This window comes from Neovison vison, chromosome 2 (assembly GCF_020171115.1).
Source record: "Neovison vison isolate M4711 chromosome 2, ASM_NN_V1, whole genome shotgun sequence".
Classification (NCBI taxonomy): Eukaryota; Metazoa; Chordata; class Mammalia; order Carnivora; family Mustelidae; genus Neogale; species Neogale vison.
In genome coordinates, this window is record NC_058092.1 from 153,632,498 (window position 1) to 153,648,059 (window position 15,562).

At 42.0% G+C, this 15,562-nt stretch overlaps 1 protein-coding gene across 2 annotated transcripts in view; it reads left to right on the forward strand.

Annotated features, from left to right (window-relative positions):
- PCNX2 (pecanex 2) overlaps window positions 1-15,562 on the forward strand; it is a 306,841-nt gene that overhangs the window by 158,405 nt on the left and 132,874 nt on the right. The gene's annotated exons all lie outside the window — the stretch shown is intronic.

Below are 15,562 nucleotides of genomic sequence, written 5' to 3' on the forward strand. Positions count from 1 at the left end.
AATGCTTTTTCTACAAAGATAAACTCAAAATGGATAAAAGACCTCAACATGAGACAGGAATCCATCAGAATCCTAGAAGAGAACATAGGCAGTAATCTCTTTGATATCAGCCACAGCAACTTCTTTCAAGATACGTCTCCAAAGGCAAAGGAAACAAAAGCGAAAATAAACTTCTGGGACTTCATCAAAATCAAAAGCTTCTGCACAGCAAAGGAAACAGTCAAAAAAACAAAGAGACAACCTATGGAATGGGAGAAGATATTTGCAAATGACAGTACAGACAAAAGGTTGATATCCAAGATCTATAATGAACTCCTCAAACTCAACACACACAGAACAGGCAATCATATAAAAAAATGGGCAGAAGATATGAACAGAGACTTCTCCAATGAAGACAAACAAATGGCTATCAGACACATGAAAAAATGTTCATCATCACTAGCCCTCAGGGAGATTCAAATTAAAACCACATTGAGATATCACCTTATACCAGTTAGAATGGCCAAAATTAACAAGACAGGAAACAGCATGTGTTGGAGGGGATGTGGAGAAAGGGTAACCCTCTTACACTGTTGTTGGGAATGCAGGTTGGTGCAGCCTCTTTGGAGAACAGTGTGGAGATTCCTCAAGAAATTAAAAATAGAACTTCCCTATGACCCTGCAATTGCACTCCTAGGTATTTACCCCAAAGATAAAGATGTCGTGAAATGAAGGGCCATCTGTACCCCAATGTTTATAGCAGCAATGGCCATGGTCACCAAACTATGGAAAGAACCAAGATGCCCTTCAGTGGACGAATGGATAAGGAAAATGTGGTCCATACACACTATGGAGTATTATGCCTCCATCAGAAAGGATGAATACCCAACTTTTGTAGCAACATGGATGGGACTGGAAGAGATTATGCTGAGTGAAATAAGTCAAGCAGAGAGAGTCAATTATTATATGGTTTCACTTATTTGTGGAGCATAACAAATAGCATGGAGGACATGGGGAGTTAGAGAGAAGAAGGGAGTTGGGGGAGTTTGGAAGGGGAGGTGAATCATGAGAGACTATGGACTCTGAAAAACAATCTGAGGGGTTTGAAGTGGCGGGGGGGTGGGAGGTTGGGGTACCAGGTGGTGGGTATTATAGAGGGCACAGATTGCATGGATCACTGGGTGTGGTGAAAAAATAATGAATACTGTCATGCTGAAAATAAATAAATTTAATTTAAAAAATTAATAACCATTCTTCTTAAACTATTCCTAAAAATAGGAAAGAAAGGAAAACGTCCAGATTTATTCTATGAGGTCAGCACCACCCTGATACCAAAACAGACAAAGACACCACTAAAAAAGAGAACTACAGGCCAATATCCCTGATGAACATAGATGCAGAAATCCTCAACAAAATACTAGCTAACCAAATTCATCAAAACAGTAAAAAAAATCATTCACCATGGTTAAGTGGGATTTTATTCCAGGGTGGTTCAATATTCACTAATCGATCAATGTGATACCTAAGTAAGAGAAAGGAGAAGAACCATATGATCATTTCAACAGATGCAGAAAAAGAATTTGACACAGTACATCAATCCATCACAAAAACCCTCAATGAAGTAAGGATCATAGCTCAAATTAATAACAGCCATCTATGAAAAATCCACACCTAATATTGTCCTTAATGGATGGAATTGACAGTTTTCCCCCCAAGGTCAGGAACAAGACAGGGACGCTTACCCTCACCACTTTGATTCCACATAGTACTGGAAGTCCTAGCCACAGCAATTGATAGAAAATAATAAAAAGCATCTAAATTAGTAAAGAAGTGTAACTTTCATGATTTGCAGATGACATGATACTGTATACCTAAAACTGGAAATACGCCACTAAAAAAGTGCTGGATCTGGTAAACTAATTCAGTAAAATTGCAATTATACAATCAGTGAACAGAAGTTTGTTGGATCTCTATACACTACTAATGAAGCAGCAGAAAGAGAAACTTTAAAAAAATCCCATTTACAATTGTACCAAAAATAAAAGGATACCTAGAAATAAACTTAGTCAAACATGTGAAAGACCTATATTCTGAAAACAATAAAACACTGATGAAAGAAATTCAGGAGGACAGAAAGAAATGGAAAGACCTTCCATGCTTATGGATTGGAAGAAAAAATATTGTTAAAATGTCTATACTACCCAAATCAGTCTACACATTTAATGTAACCCCTATGAAAAACAGTCTGAGGGGTTTGAAGTGGCGGGGGGGTGGGAGGTTGGGGTACCAGGTGGTGGTTATTATAGAGGGCACAGCTTGCATGGAGCACTGGGTGTGGTGAAAAAATAATGAATACTGTTTTTCTGAAAATAAATAAATTGGGAAAAAAAATAAATAAAAAAATAAAAATAAAAATAAAAAAAATAAAAAAATAAAAAAATAGCACAAGCATTTTTCAGGAACTGTAATAAACAATCCTAAAATTTTTAAAAAGATTTTATTTAATTGAGAGAGAAAGAGAGCATGAGCAAACTGGGGTAGGGGCTGAGGGGGAGGCGAAGGGAGAGGGAGAGAGAATCTGAAACACACTCTGTGCTGATTACAGAGCCAGATGAGGGAATCCATCCCACAACCAAAAGATCATGACCTGAGCTGAAACCAAGAGCTGGATTCTTAACCGACTTAGCCACCTAGGCGTCTCCCATCCTAAAATGTGTATGGAACCACCAAAGACCTTGAATAGCCCAAAGAACCTTGAAAAAGAACACCAAAGCTGGAGGCATCACGATTCTGGACTTCAAGTTCTATTCAAAGCAGTAGTGAGCAAAAGGGAATAGTACTGGCACAAAACCAGACACATAGATCAATAGAACAGAATAGAAAACCCAGAAATAAATCCGCAACCATGGTCAATTAATCTTCAGCAGAACTGTCCAATGGGATAAAAGACCACCTCTTCAGCAAATGGTGTTGGGAAAACAAGGCAGCAACATGCAAGAGAAACTGGACCATTTTTGTACACGATTCACAAGAGTAAATTCAAAATAGATTGAAGACTTATATATGAGACCTCAAATCATAAAAATGCTAGAAGAGAACACAGGCAATAATCTCTTTGACATCTGCCATAGCAACCTTTTTCTAGATAGGTAGGTTCCCTATGTAAGAGAGGCAAAAGCAAAAATAAATAATTAGGACTACAGCAAAACAAAAAGCTTCTGCACAGTGAAGGAAACAACAAAACTAAAAGGCAATCTTAGGAATGGGAAAAGATATCTGCAAATGATGTATTTGATTAAGGGTTAGTATCCAAAATATATAAAGAACTTAGAAAACTCAACACCCCCAAAATGAATAGTACAATAAAAAAAAAAAAAAAGGCAGAAAACATGAACAGACATTTCTCCAGAGAAGACATCCAAATTGCCAAGGGACACCTGAAGAGAGGCTCAACATGACTCGTCATCAGGGAAATGCAAATCAAAACTACTAGAAATTTTAGTGTGATACATCTCTCATACAGTTTGGGGTGAATTTTAAAAATGAAGAACTATAATTTATGTAGTAAAATACCCCATTAGAAGATGATTTTTTTGAGGGACTTCACTATGAAGAAAACCAAGAATGTTGTGTTGGGCTGTGTTGAACATTATTTCTTTGTAAATGAATGTTGTAGAAATGAGGACTTTGGTTGATCCAACATTGACTTTCTTCATCACTGCAGCATTTCTCTGACTAGCAATGTGACGATGTAACAAATGAGATTTTCTCATTTAATAATAAAAAATTGTGTAATGTTTTGCAAAAAAAAAAGAGAAACTTTAAAAAAAGTGTCACCTGACACTGGTCAGAATGGCTAAAATCAACAACACAAGAAACAGGTGTTAGCGAGGATGTGGAGAAAAAGGAACCTTCTTGCACTGTTGGTGGGAAGGCAGACTGGTGCGGCCACCATGGAAAGCAGTATGGAGATTCCACAAAAAGTAAAAAATAGAGCTACCCTACAATCCAGCAATCTCACCACTGGGGATTTACCCAAAGAACACAAAGACACTAATTCAAAGGGATACACATGCCTCTATGTTTATAGAAGCACTATTTACAGTAGCCAAGATACGGAAGCAGCCTTTGTGTCTGTTGACTGATGAATGGGTCAAGAAGATGTGATACACACATATATTGGAATATTATTCAGCCATAAAAAAGAATGAATCCTTGTCATTGGAAATGGCAAGTGTAATGCTATGTGAAATAAGTCATGGAAAGACAAATACCATGATTTCACTCATATGTGAAATTTAGGAAACAAAACAAATGAACAAAGGGGAAAAAGAGACAAATCAAGAAATAGACTCTTAACTCTAGAGAACAAACTGATGGTTACCACAGGAAAGATGAGCAGGGGGATGGGATTAAGGAGGCCCTTGTCGTGATGAGCGCAGGGTTATATATGGAAATATTGAATCACCATATTATACACCTGAAACTAATACAACACTGTGTGTTAACTGGAATTAAAATAAAAACTACCCCTCCCAAAAAAAGAAAAATTTATTTTATCTAAGAATTTTCAAAAGGAATGATGTCATTTTGAAAAGGACTAATGGAGTTGGGACATATTTTCCCATGGTCCTCTGAGAAGAAATTTCCACAATATTATTATTCTTGGCTCTTAAGAGTTTAAGAAATCTTGAAGTGCTCTGATTTGATGACCTTGCTCTTAACCATGAAAGTGGCTTGTAATGGGGATAAAAGAGATTGAGACAAAGAATAATTCCACTTTTTAAAAAAGATTGTATTTATTTATTTGACAGAGACAGAGCAAGAGAGGAAACACAGGGAAGGGGAGTGGGAGAGGGGAGAAGCAGGCTTTCCAATGAGCACAGAGCCTGATGGGGGGCTCAATCCCAGGACTCTGGGATCCTGACCTGAGCTGAAGGCAGACGCTTAACGACTGAGCAATCCAGGCGCCCAAGAATAATTCCATTAGTGTCCCTCACTTGTTATTAATTCATTCAGAAAATGCTTATGAATTTCCTATTCATTAAAAAAATAATCACTGGTTCCTACATAATATGAAGCCTGTGAACCACTGAGATAACTAAGTGGTTACTAACTAAGATAACTGAGATAACTAAGTTGACTAAGATACGGTTTCTGTTATCAAAGAGTTTCTGACCTACTAAACCTCTGGCTGTGATTGCTACACACACAGCAATGTGCGCCCAGCCTTGCAGGAAGTACAAAGAAGTAGAATGCCCAGACCCTAAATGAAAAGGTTATAATTAATTTTATGTTCAGTGGTTAAGTTGTCCTAACTGGTTGGATATGCATATAAAATGGGAAATGTATGAATTTTAGGACTAAATGTTAAATTGAGTCTGGTTTTCAATGATATTGGTTGAATGAACAGGTGAATAATCAGTGCTTTGTAAATTCCCCAAGAGAAGACTTTTCTACAGGATGACGTGGGCAGAAATAGTCTTGTAAGGTAAAGGCTGGTTTGAAGGACCCAAGGGTATATGTGTGTAAGTAAAATATATACAAATGGGCTCATTCCTCTGTAAATAAATAAACAAACAAATAAATAAATGGTTGCTGAAAAAGCTTAAGCTACAATTTTTGGATGTACTACAATAGCCAGATAAAAGATTATAGAAATTATAAAAAATACCGGTTGATTCTTCTCCTACCTAAGTGGGTAGGAGAAGAATCCATGAAACAAGATGGGATAGGGAGGGAGACAAAACATAAGTGACTCTTAATCTCACGAAACAAACTGTAGGTTGCTGGGGGGAGGGGGGTTGGGAGAAGGGGGGTAGGGTTATGGACATTGGGGAGGGTATGTGCTTTTGGGTAAATTGGAAGGGGAGATGAACCATGAGAGACTATGGACTCTGAAAAACAATCTGAGGGGTTTGAAGTGGCGGGAGGGTGGGAGGTTGGGGTACCAGGTGGTGGGTATTATAGAGGGCACAGCTTGCATGGAGCACTGGGTGTGGTGAAAAAATAATGAATACTGTTTTTCTGAAAATAAATAAATTGGAAAAAAAAATACCAGTTGAGAATCTCATTGAAATTTTAACTTAAAAAAATCACTGTCACAAAAGTAAGTCACAAATGAGTCCTGATTTTGTCACTCTTACATGCGATTTCCTTTGCTTGTTGGCAAGTCTTGCCTGTTGATTTCCCGACGGACTGGTTTCTAGATGTCAAAGACGTGGTTCTGAGAGATGTTGCTTTTTCTAATGTATTTTTCATTTACATCAAAGTGATACATAGGTTAAAAATCAAATAGAACAAGTTGGTAATGACAAGCAGCAGAATTCTTGTTCACTTTTCCCCACGTCTGATTCTCCCTGTCCATGAAAAATTACTTTCCGCTCATTAAATAGTTCTTCCGATATTTACCATCATTCTTCTACATGATCTGCTTGTTGTTCTGCTGTTTCTTGATATTTCAGATTTGCCTGTCTACTGACTTCCTGTTATGAATGAGAAGGACTCCTCTCTTTCCTTCCCTCGTACATTAACATTTTCCCTTTCTCCTTCCTCACAATGTAGTTTTAATATATTTTTTTTGAACAAATACCCAGAACTTTTTTTTTTCTGTTAAGTCTGATTTTTGCTGACTTCTAATCCAATGGTATACCATGATTGCCTTTCCTTTCTTGTTCAGATTTCCATCTTTGATTTGCTAGCCTTTCCCTTAGCCATGGGACGTATCTCTCAGTTTTCCATACAAGCAAACCTGTCCAATCCTCTGTTAGTTCTGTCCTCCCCAGGCTCCCTCCTGGAACGTCCCCATTTGTTTTGTCCTTAACTCCCTATCTGTGACTATAGCACTTCCTCTAGTTACTCCAGGCAAAGGATGCACAGGAAGGAAACTTTCTGAGACTTTGTGTATCTCAAAGTATTTCCATTCTACTTTGCATTTAATGCAAACGTATTGTGTAGTACCGGAAGATGTAAACACTTCCGTAAGAATTCTAAGGTAAAGGTCCACTGCTGCCACTGAGAAGTCTGATGCGTTTCCGACCCCTGTCCTTTGTATGTGACCAGATTCTCCCCTGCAGGAAGCATTTGGAAAGCTAAGGAGGGAATGAAAGTGCCATGGCCCAGAGAATGGGCTCATATTTTGCCTATGTCATATAATAATCATGCTTAACCATCATGATTAAGGTTTGTATTTATAATTGGGGGTTCCAACAAGAAAGTTTTGATGAGGAATGAAATTAAGGTAAAGAGTGCAGAGGATGGGCATCACTGTTGGCAGGCAGAATATATTCAGTAAGTGCCTACTTCTCCTCCTCTTCCCCAGAGTTCTGAAATTCACTCATTTGGCACCTTGCTTTGTATTTTATTTCATTCATTGCGCTAGGTGGTTGGTGGCCCTTTATAATCTGGATATTTATGGTCTGTGGTTTTGACATTTTGTCAACAGGTGATAGTACCACTTGAAGGACCTCATTCGCAGAAATTCTGTGGTGATTAAATCAAACCCAATAATCTATGTAAAAATCCTTTGTGGCATGACAGGCATTGCTTGACTTTAAAACATAAAGTCCGTGCTGGCATCTTTGGGAAGATTTCCTCTCTGGAGCGTGACGTGGAGAAGCCATAGTTCTGGGAAGGAGAATATATTCCTCACCTCCTCCCTTTTCTTCCCCACATAAGACAATGCTAACATCAGGTGGTAGTTACAGACCTGGAACACCCTGCGAAGTCTCTTTAATTCAAAGCAACTAAAATGGCTTGAAGCATGAACTGAACGAGTGTTAGCTGCACAACAGTCTTCTGCGCTATGATGCTTCCGTGGGAAGGCACATTCCAGGGCATTACAGGTGCCAAAAGAGTGGCTGAGGGCTGATGTGTCAAAACAGCCCATTGGGTGGAAGCCTGCCGGATTATTTATTCCTTCTGTTGTTATTCCTTTCACATAAGCTCTCTTTCTCTCCTCTTCTTTCCCTCCCTGGCAGGCACTGCTCCTCTGCACTTTCCCTCTCTGACTGGCCTCCTGATCAGCTGGGGTACTCAGCTCTCTGTGTTAGTCTCACAAGGCTGGGGGTCGCCGCAGGGGGTGGGCCGTGGAACCGTGCTCACACCTGCAGCAGCCAACCCGGGAAGTGGAATCCAGGTTCCTCTGCTCAAAGGGGATCAAGGCTGAAGGAGGCCCAGACACTCAGCACAGGCCAGTGCCGGCCGACATCAGGCAGGAGAGAGGGTCTGGAGACAGAGCTCAGAGATCAGCTGCCAGGTTCACTCTCCAGCAAGCCACGGGGGGTTTACCCGAGGACCCAGTGGGATTCTTCCAGGCCACCAATACATTTCAAACAACGTGCAAGTCAAATAAATGGCCAGAAACTGGAGAAGTGTAGAAAAACTAACACTGATCTAAATATGCATGTGATTCACACAGGATGGAATGCGGGCTTCTTGGGGCACCGTTGGCGGGTGCACGGAAGGGCCAAAGCAGGCAATCCGGAGGAATGACGTTAGTGCTCAGCCGCAGTGGGTGAGGCCCCGTGATGAGCGGCCGACTTAGTCTCCCTGAGCTACATCCCCTGGGGTCTTGTCGGACGCAGCCGAAGCCTAAGACATGGAGATGGCAGTGGAGAAACGCAAGCAGTGTTTTAGAGCGATCTTGTAATTTAAGTAACAGACAAATCACACTTCACTTGGGGGTGAAAGTCGGATTTTGTAAATTAGACATTCATGGATTACCGGCTGTGTGCTAGGTGCTATGCTCCGTGTTGAGAATGCAGAAATCAGTAAGTGCACAGTCCTTGCTCTTGGCGAGATGGTTGTTTTAACAAGAAGTAGCTTCCTTCCTGCACTCGCCTGGAGAACGTCTGGAAGTTGCTCTGAATGCTTTTCACATGAAAGTTTTTGACCTAAACTTATTCATGCGAAAAAGTCTTAGAAGATTTCAATAGTGTTTTTAGGTTTAAATCAGATGGTTTCATATTAGCAGAGGACCTTTCTATCAAGAGGAGAAAGCACATTATTGCCTTGATTCTCCCGAGAGCTTCTCTATCCCTTTGAGGAGAGGCAAAGGATGCGTTTTTATTCCTACTGAATTAATGAAAAAAAAAATCAGTGGGAAGTTTAGGGAAAATGAGCTAAACATTTCAAAAATTGAGTTAGACTTCGTATCAAATGAAATTCCAGATGGATTAAAGGTTTAAATTTTTTTTTTTAAAGGAAAAGAAGAAAGAAAGAACCAGAATAGCAGCTGCAAGAAAATATAGGTCATGTTACATAATCTTGGGTGGGAAGAGAAAACTAATTTTCTTAGCATGACCCAAAGTCAAAAAACATTAAAGAAACAGCTAAACATTGTATTCCTTGAAAAACGAAATTTTAATATCCTGATGCCTGGCTCTTCCCCACCTTGCCTTTCTCGGAGAGGTTTACCTAACCTGGGAACAGGTATTGCTTCATTCACAAATACTGGCGGAACCCGTCACGTGCCAGGAACGTGCGGGAGAGTGTGGCCATCCCAGCCCCACCCTGAGTTGAACCTTCTGAGGAGGGAAATGCGCCGTGGCCAGGAACAAACCTCGAAGCCTTGCAAGGCAGATGGCGCACCCCCCACGGGAGCCCCAGCTTCTCCTCACGCTCTGTCCTGCAGGGTGTCTGCTTTAGTTCATTGAGTTATTAATTAATGATGTTGTCTAAATCTACTGAGCGGCTCCTATGGACAAAGGTGACGGACAGGCCCGGCCCCCGGGAGAGAGCTGGACATCGACCCCACCGAGTACAGGGTACAGACACACATGTACAGGGTTTAAAGGACAATGAAGGGAAGGAGTATAAAAGGATCCCGGTTGAGATCTGGGAGACAGAGAAATGCTGCTTTGGGGAAGTGACATTTAATGGGATGCTTGAAGGAGAAAGAGGGGGTTAGCCCTAAGTGGAAAGAGGACTCCAGGATCCCAGGCAGGAGAGGAAGCCGCAGGCACGCCCTGTGTCAGCTAATGGGAACGGAAAGGTCATGAAGACCTTGGATTTAACCTAGGCAGAATAAAAGGGCTTTGAGCAGCAGCGTAATGTGATTTGCTCCACATGTAAGAATGATTACTTACCCTCTTCATGCTACTGGTTTTGGAAGTGAAGCCTGTTTCTGGGGAACGCACCATGACATGTATACATGATATCGCTAAGGACTTAATGATCTGAGATTTGGCCCAGAGAGAAAGACAGGAGGGAGAAGCATTCATGGGGAAAAACGAGTGCCTGTAATCAGGGGGTGCCACCGGCCTGGATGTGATAATTCCATTTTGCGGGGTGTCTCTGCCTTCGATGCCTCAGGGTGACAGGGCCATTTGAACCTAGCTGTGCACGTCTGGAAATGCTTAGGAACCCTCCTGGTTCCCGTAAAGCAGGAGGCCACGTACCCTGACAGCTTAAATTGCAATTCAAGATTTAAATCAGAAAATTATCTTCCTAAAGATAAAAGTATCCTGAAGATTTCTGATTCACTTTTAATTATCAAGAAGAACTTATTTTAGTAACATAAGCATCTAAATAAAACAAACCTGAAAAGCCTTTGAGAAAATTTGGAGTGCGTGCTTGTAATAAGTCGTATAGAACTTATAAATGGCATCATTAGTTTGCATTCTTTTCCTCACAGGCCTAATATTCCAGGGAAAAGAAAAATACTAATGTTCAAGTAAGGTCTTTTTATGGCCTCTGTGCGTACTCAGGGCCTTACACGAAGACAGTTATAAAATGCCATTGCAAAGATTTTCTTTCTAGCTTGACTTTGTGTGAATACTGAAACAGTTTGGGGCCCTAAGAAACGTGTTAACCATGCTACTACATCTATGAGCGTCCTTTTTAGTGGCTTTCTGTGGCCACCCCATAAGAAGGGATTGAATTTGGTCTTTGAGAACTCAGAATTCTGGAATTATACTATGGTTTTAGTTTCCTCCTGCTTATTATTCGTCGTTCTCTTTGCTTCCCCTCCGCTCCCAAACATAAACATTCAATACGAAAACAATCTAGAGATTGTAACGTTTCTTTTTTTAAAGACTTATTTATCCATTTATCTGAGAAACAGCGAATGTGAGAGAGAGCACGAGAGGTGGGAGGGGAGGCGCAGAGGGAGAAGCAGCGCCCCCCCCACCTCCCAGCACCATGACCTGAGCCAAAGGCAGACTCTTAACTAACAGAGCCACCAGATGCCCTAGAGGTTGTAACACTTCATTGGAATGAATTACTGAACTTGCTAGAAGGAGTCTGGAGGTAAGTAAAATTTAAAGGGAAATTAATTTTCTTTCACTGTAAAGGATTAGCAGAATCCGAAGTCCAAAGTTTGGAAGTAGTGACCTCAGGGATTTGCTCTCTACTCTGTCGTTCCTGTGTATTTATTTTACCCCTGCTTCCCACATCCTTCTCCACCCCTGTTGTGGCTAGAAGCCGTGCCTTGGGATGCACCTTTACCTAGAATGAGTTTCCCTTAACATGTACTGTGCAGCCCTGAGCTTGCTGGTGTATGCAGACAGTGGGAAACACCCTGTCCTCCCATCTAGACATTCAGAATGCACCAGGGGGCTGTGTGTGGGAGCGTCCGTATCACATTCTCTTGTCACCTGCTTTCCCTGGCAGCACCTCAGGTAGTAAACTAGAGATGGCTGCATGACCTACCTTCCAGCTCTGAGTCACGGTGCTATTAAAAAAGTAGTAGAAGTTTTTGTGGCTTCGGAATGAATTGGCTTCTGGTTTTTTGGGAATTTCTTTGTATCCTTCGTAGAACTCCTTCGTCGCTATCATCTATTGGCTTGTAACTAGAGAGCCAATGATCACCTTTAAAAGATCCAAGGTCTTAGCTGGGCACGTATGTTATTGTGTCCATATTGAATGGGCTTCTTATGACGTTGTTCTTGCAAGTCAGACAGCAGAATGGTGCTTACAATCTAAGACTTCTAGAGCTTGAATATCTTAGCTGTCTGCCTCAGAGTGTGTCTATGCTATAGTCTCACATGTATGTCCCCCCGACCCCCCTGCCCAGGTACCACAGAGGGTTAAGTCTCACTGGATAAGTACTTTTGCTTTCAAATATTTGGAAAGCCATGGAGGGTGAATTCAGAGCTTAATAGTGATTCCTGTACTTTTTTGGAATTGATTGCTTGCTGTGTCTCCGGGATGAATCAACTAAAATTCTTATGGAAAACCCATATTGGTTATCATTATCTACAGTAAATCCTTAGGAAGACTGCCATGGGATGGTGTCCCTGCCCTCAAATCAGCCTTATCCCTACTCACTGGAAAATATCATCTAAAAGAAATGTGATGAGCGTTTAAAAGCCCGATCACACTCCCCCGTCCAGACGGCACTGGGCATTCTTCGGTGATAAGCTACTCAAGTGTTCCTTTTAATTCACATGTTTTTCTAACAGCCCCGCAGCATGAGGTTGGCTTGTATTTCCTTAATTTACATATTTTTGCAGGAATCTAGCTAAGGGTGTCATGTTTCTCCGAACTGGTGACAAATGTTGATAGAACTCTGTAAATGTATTTTTATAAGCAGACAGTTGCATTTGATATGACGGCCTCAACCTGACATACATTTTCTCAATATAAATTGAGAAATGAGAAAAAATAATCTGTTTGGAAGGAAACCTAAATGGAACTGATTGTACTTTATGAGAGACTAAAATAGGAAAGATTACTTAATATGCTATAGTTTGAAAGATTTTTATTTTGTATTCAAAAAGTCATTCAGGGTGGGGTGCTGCTTTCTTAAGCCTCTCTCTGTTCTATATAACTATTCCGAGTTCCTCTGGACACAAAAAGTATACGCTAGTAAGTGAACATTTACTGAACCCCGATTCTAGGCCAGGCATCCCATAGGGACTTGGAATACACAACTGACGAAGGCATGGTTTGGTTTGAAGACAAGATCTACTCCTGACAAATCCACAGTCCACTGGGGAGATTAATATTTAAATGAATACAGTGTGACGGGTACTGTAATTATAGAATTCACAGTGCATAGTGATGGCGCAAAGAAGGAATGTATTTAGCCTGAAAACTAAAGGTAATCTATACGGTCTGTCGGGGTCTGCGTCTGGCAGATTCCTTGCAGGTCCTCGCAACGTGGCAGGCAGAGGGGCCCCCGACGGTGGGGAAAATGCAGGGTGTGCCCAGAAGCAGGCAGAAAGGGGGCGGTGCATTGTTTATTAAGAATTTGAAAACAATGATAAAGCCAGTTGAAATTTGGCCTCCTTTTAACTCTCCCCACGTACTGACAATTCTAAACACTGTCCGTGATTAAATCCTTCTACTGGGACGGAAACTTGCTTGGGGTGCGCTGCCTTGTCAAACGATGGTAGCGACTGCCCAGGGAATAATGGCAAAAGGGGTGAGGAGGGGGCTCGGAAAGTTCCTGATGACCAGATGCCAGATTCTGCAAAAGATCAGGAGTTTCTCAAGTAGGAAATACAGAAGGACATTGCAGGAAGGCACCCAGGACATGGAAAGGCAAGCACAACGTGTAGTTCCCTACTATGCAGGAGGAAATAGAAATTATTTCCAATACATAGTGGTGGTCACTTAGGTATCCACATGGGAAAAAAATCAGTCTCAATCCCTATCTTACATTATATGCAATAATCAATTCTAGAGAGCTTTCTTATCTAAATGCAAAAGGTAAAGCAACAAAGTCGAGAGGAAAACATAGGAGAGTGTGGTCCTGATCTCTGTCTTTTAAACAGAACACAAAAGTCTTCAAAAGGAAAAGCAAAATGAAAAGTTGGAACATATTCAAGTAAAGCATTTCTTTCCTACGAAAGGTAGTATTGAGAGGGTGGTAACCCGTAAAATGGGAGAAGAGCTTTCTGATGCAGATGTTCACTAAAGACTCATATCCAAGATGTACAAAGAAACCCTACAAATCAGTAAAGAAGGTTTTTTTTTTTTTTTTTTTAAAAAAAAAACCTTTGCACACAGCTTTGAAACCTGCACAAACCATACGTTTTAGAGCTGGAGATGAAATGCTCTTGAAACACCCCCCCCCCGCCACCTGCTTACCGTCACGGCTGCACAAGGTACCCACTGCCCCAATCCCAACACCTTGTTTGGTTGGCCTCCTATTCTCTTGCATCTCCTGCCCAATAATTTTCTTGCGACTCAGCCACCATCGTGGGTGTCCTCGTCGTCCTCTCGTGCCCACTGCTGTGTGATAATCTGGGTGACTATTAAGTGATTAATTGCCTTCCTGCAATGTCCCTCTGTATTTCCTAAAGCCGAGTAAAGGAAAAATCTATCCGAGGGGAAAGAGAACCAGGCGATACACGTGAAGAGCCACTTCACAAACGTGGGATCCAAATGGCCAGTAAACATATGAAAAGGTCCTTACCCACATGAGTCATCAGGGAAATACACCAGAGCCCCAACATGATACCACTCTACACCCACAGTGTGGTTAGAGTGAAGGAGAGAGAAAATGTTTTGGCAAGGATGTGAGCCAACAGAAGGAACGCTCTGTGCTGTTTGTGGGAGTACACACTGGCTCTGCAACTTCGGAAAATCTCCAGGAGCTTCCTCTACACACCCCTAATCACCTGGCAGGTCTCTACCTGGATCTGCGCCCCGCGGAAGCACACGCGAGCTTCTCAGAAGACACGTAGCAGGATGCTGGGGGCAGCTTTCTACGGCTCATTCACAAAACGAGTGCCCGCGACCAGAAGTCTGGAAGCATGACCTTTGCATCGTCACCCAGATTATCACACAGCGGTGGGCACGAGAGGACGATGAGGACACCCAGGAAGGTGGCTGAGACTCACGAAAATTGTTGAGCAGGAGACACAGGAGAATAGGAGGCCAACCAAACAGTGGTGCTGGGATTGGGGTAGTGTGTACCTTGTGTAGCCGTGACTGTAAGCCGCTGGGGGTGGGGGTGGGGACTTCAAGAGCATTTCCTCTCCAGCTCTAACACGTATGGTTTGTGCAGGTTTCCAAGCTGCATGTGAAGGTTTTAAAAAATCCAGTGCGGCTCGTTCAGGTCGCGAGTTAAGAATATATAATGTAAGTGCGAAACTGGTGATCATGACTCCAGAGAGGGACAAAGTGGCCACTGCAGAAGGCGTGGCTCCGCTCCAGACCCCTTGGGATCAGATCCCACGTTTTAGCAAGTGAATTTTTTACGTGTCGAAGTTGGAGCATTGCTGATCTGGGACAGTGTCTTTCAGTTCTGTCGCCGGGTGATTCCAACGTGCAGCTATGATCGAGAAGAACTGACTTAGGGTGACTCCAAAGCCTATTGCCTGCATGACTAATGTGGATGCGAGTGTCATTAAATACAGTAAAGTGTGCATCCGGAGGAGCAGGTGTGGGGGGTGGCAAGTCCCGTCTTTGACATGTATCTGAAGATTCCCTCGGGTCGTTAGGTGAAGCTGTTCTGCTGGATATGGAGACCTGGAGGCCCGGAGATGGGAGGCTGAGTGACAGATGAGTGTCTTTAGCCTGGGAGTAATCAGGAACGTCTAGGGTGTGGAAGGCATCCACTTCACAAAGAGAGAAAAATAATAGAGAAGTCCAAGGAGAGCAAATGACCAACCAAGGGAAGAGGAGCTTG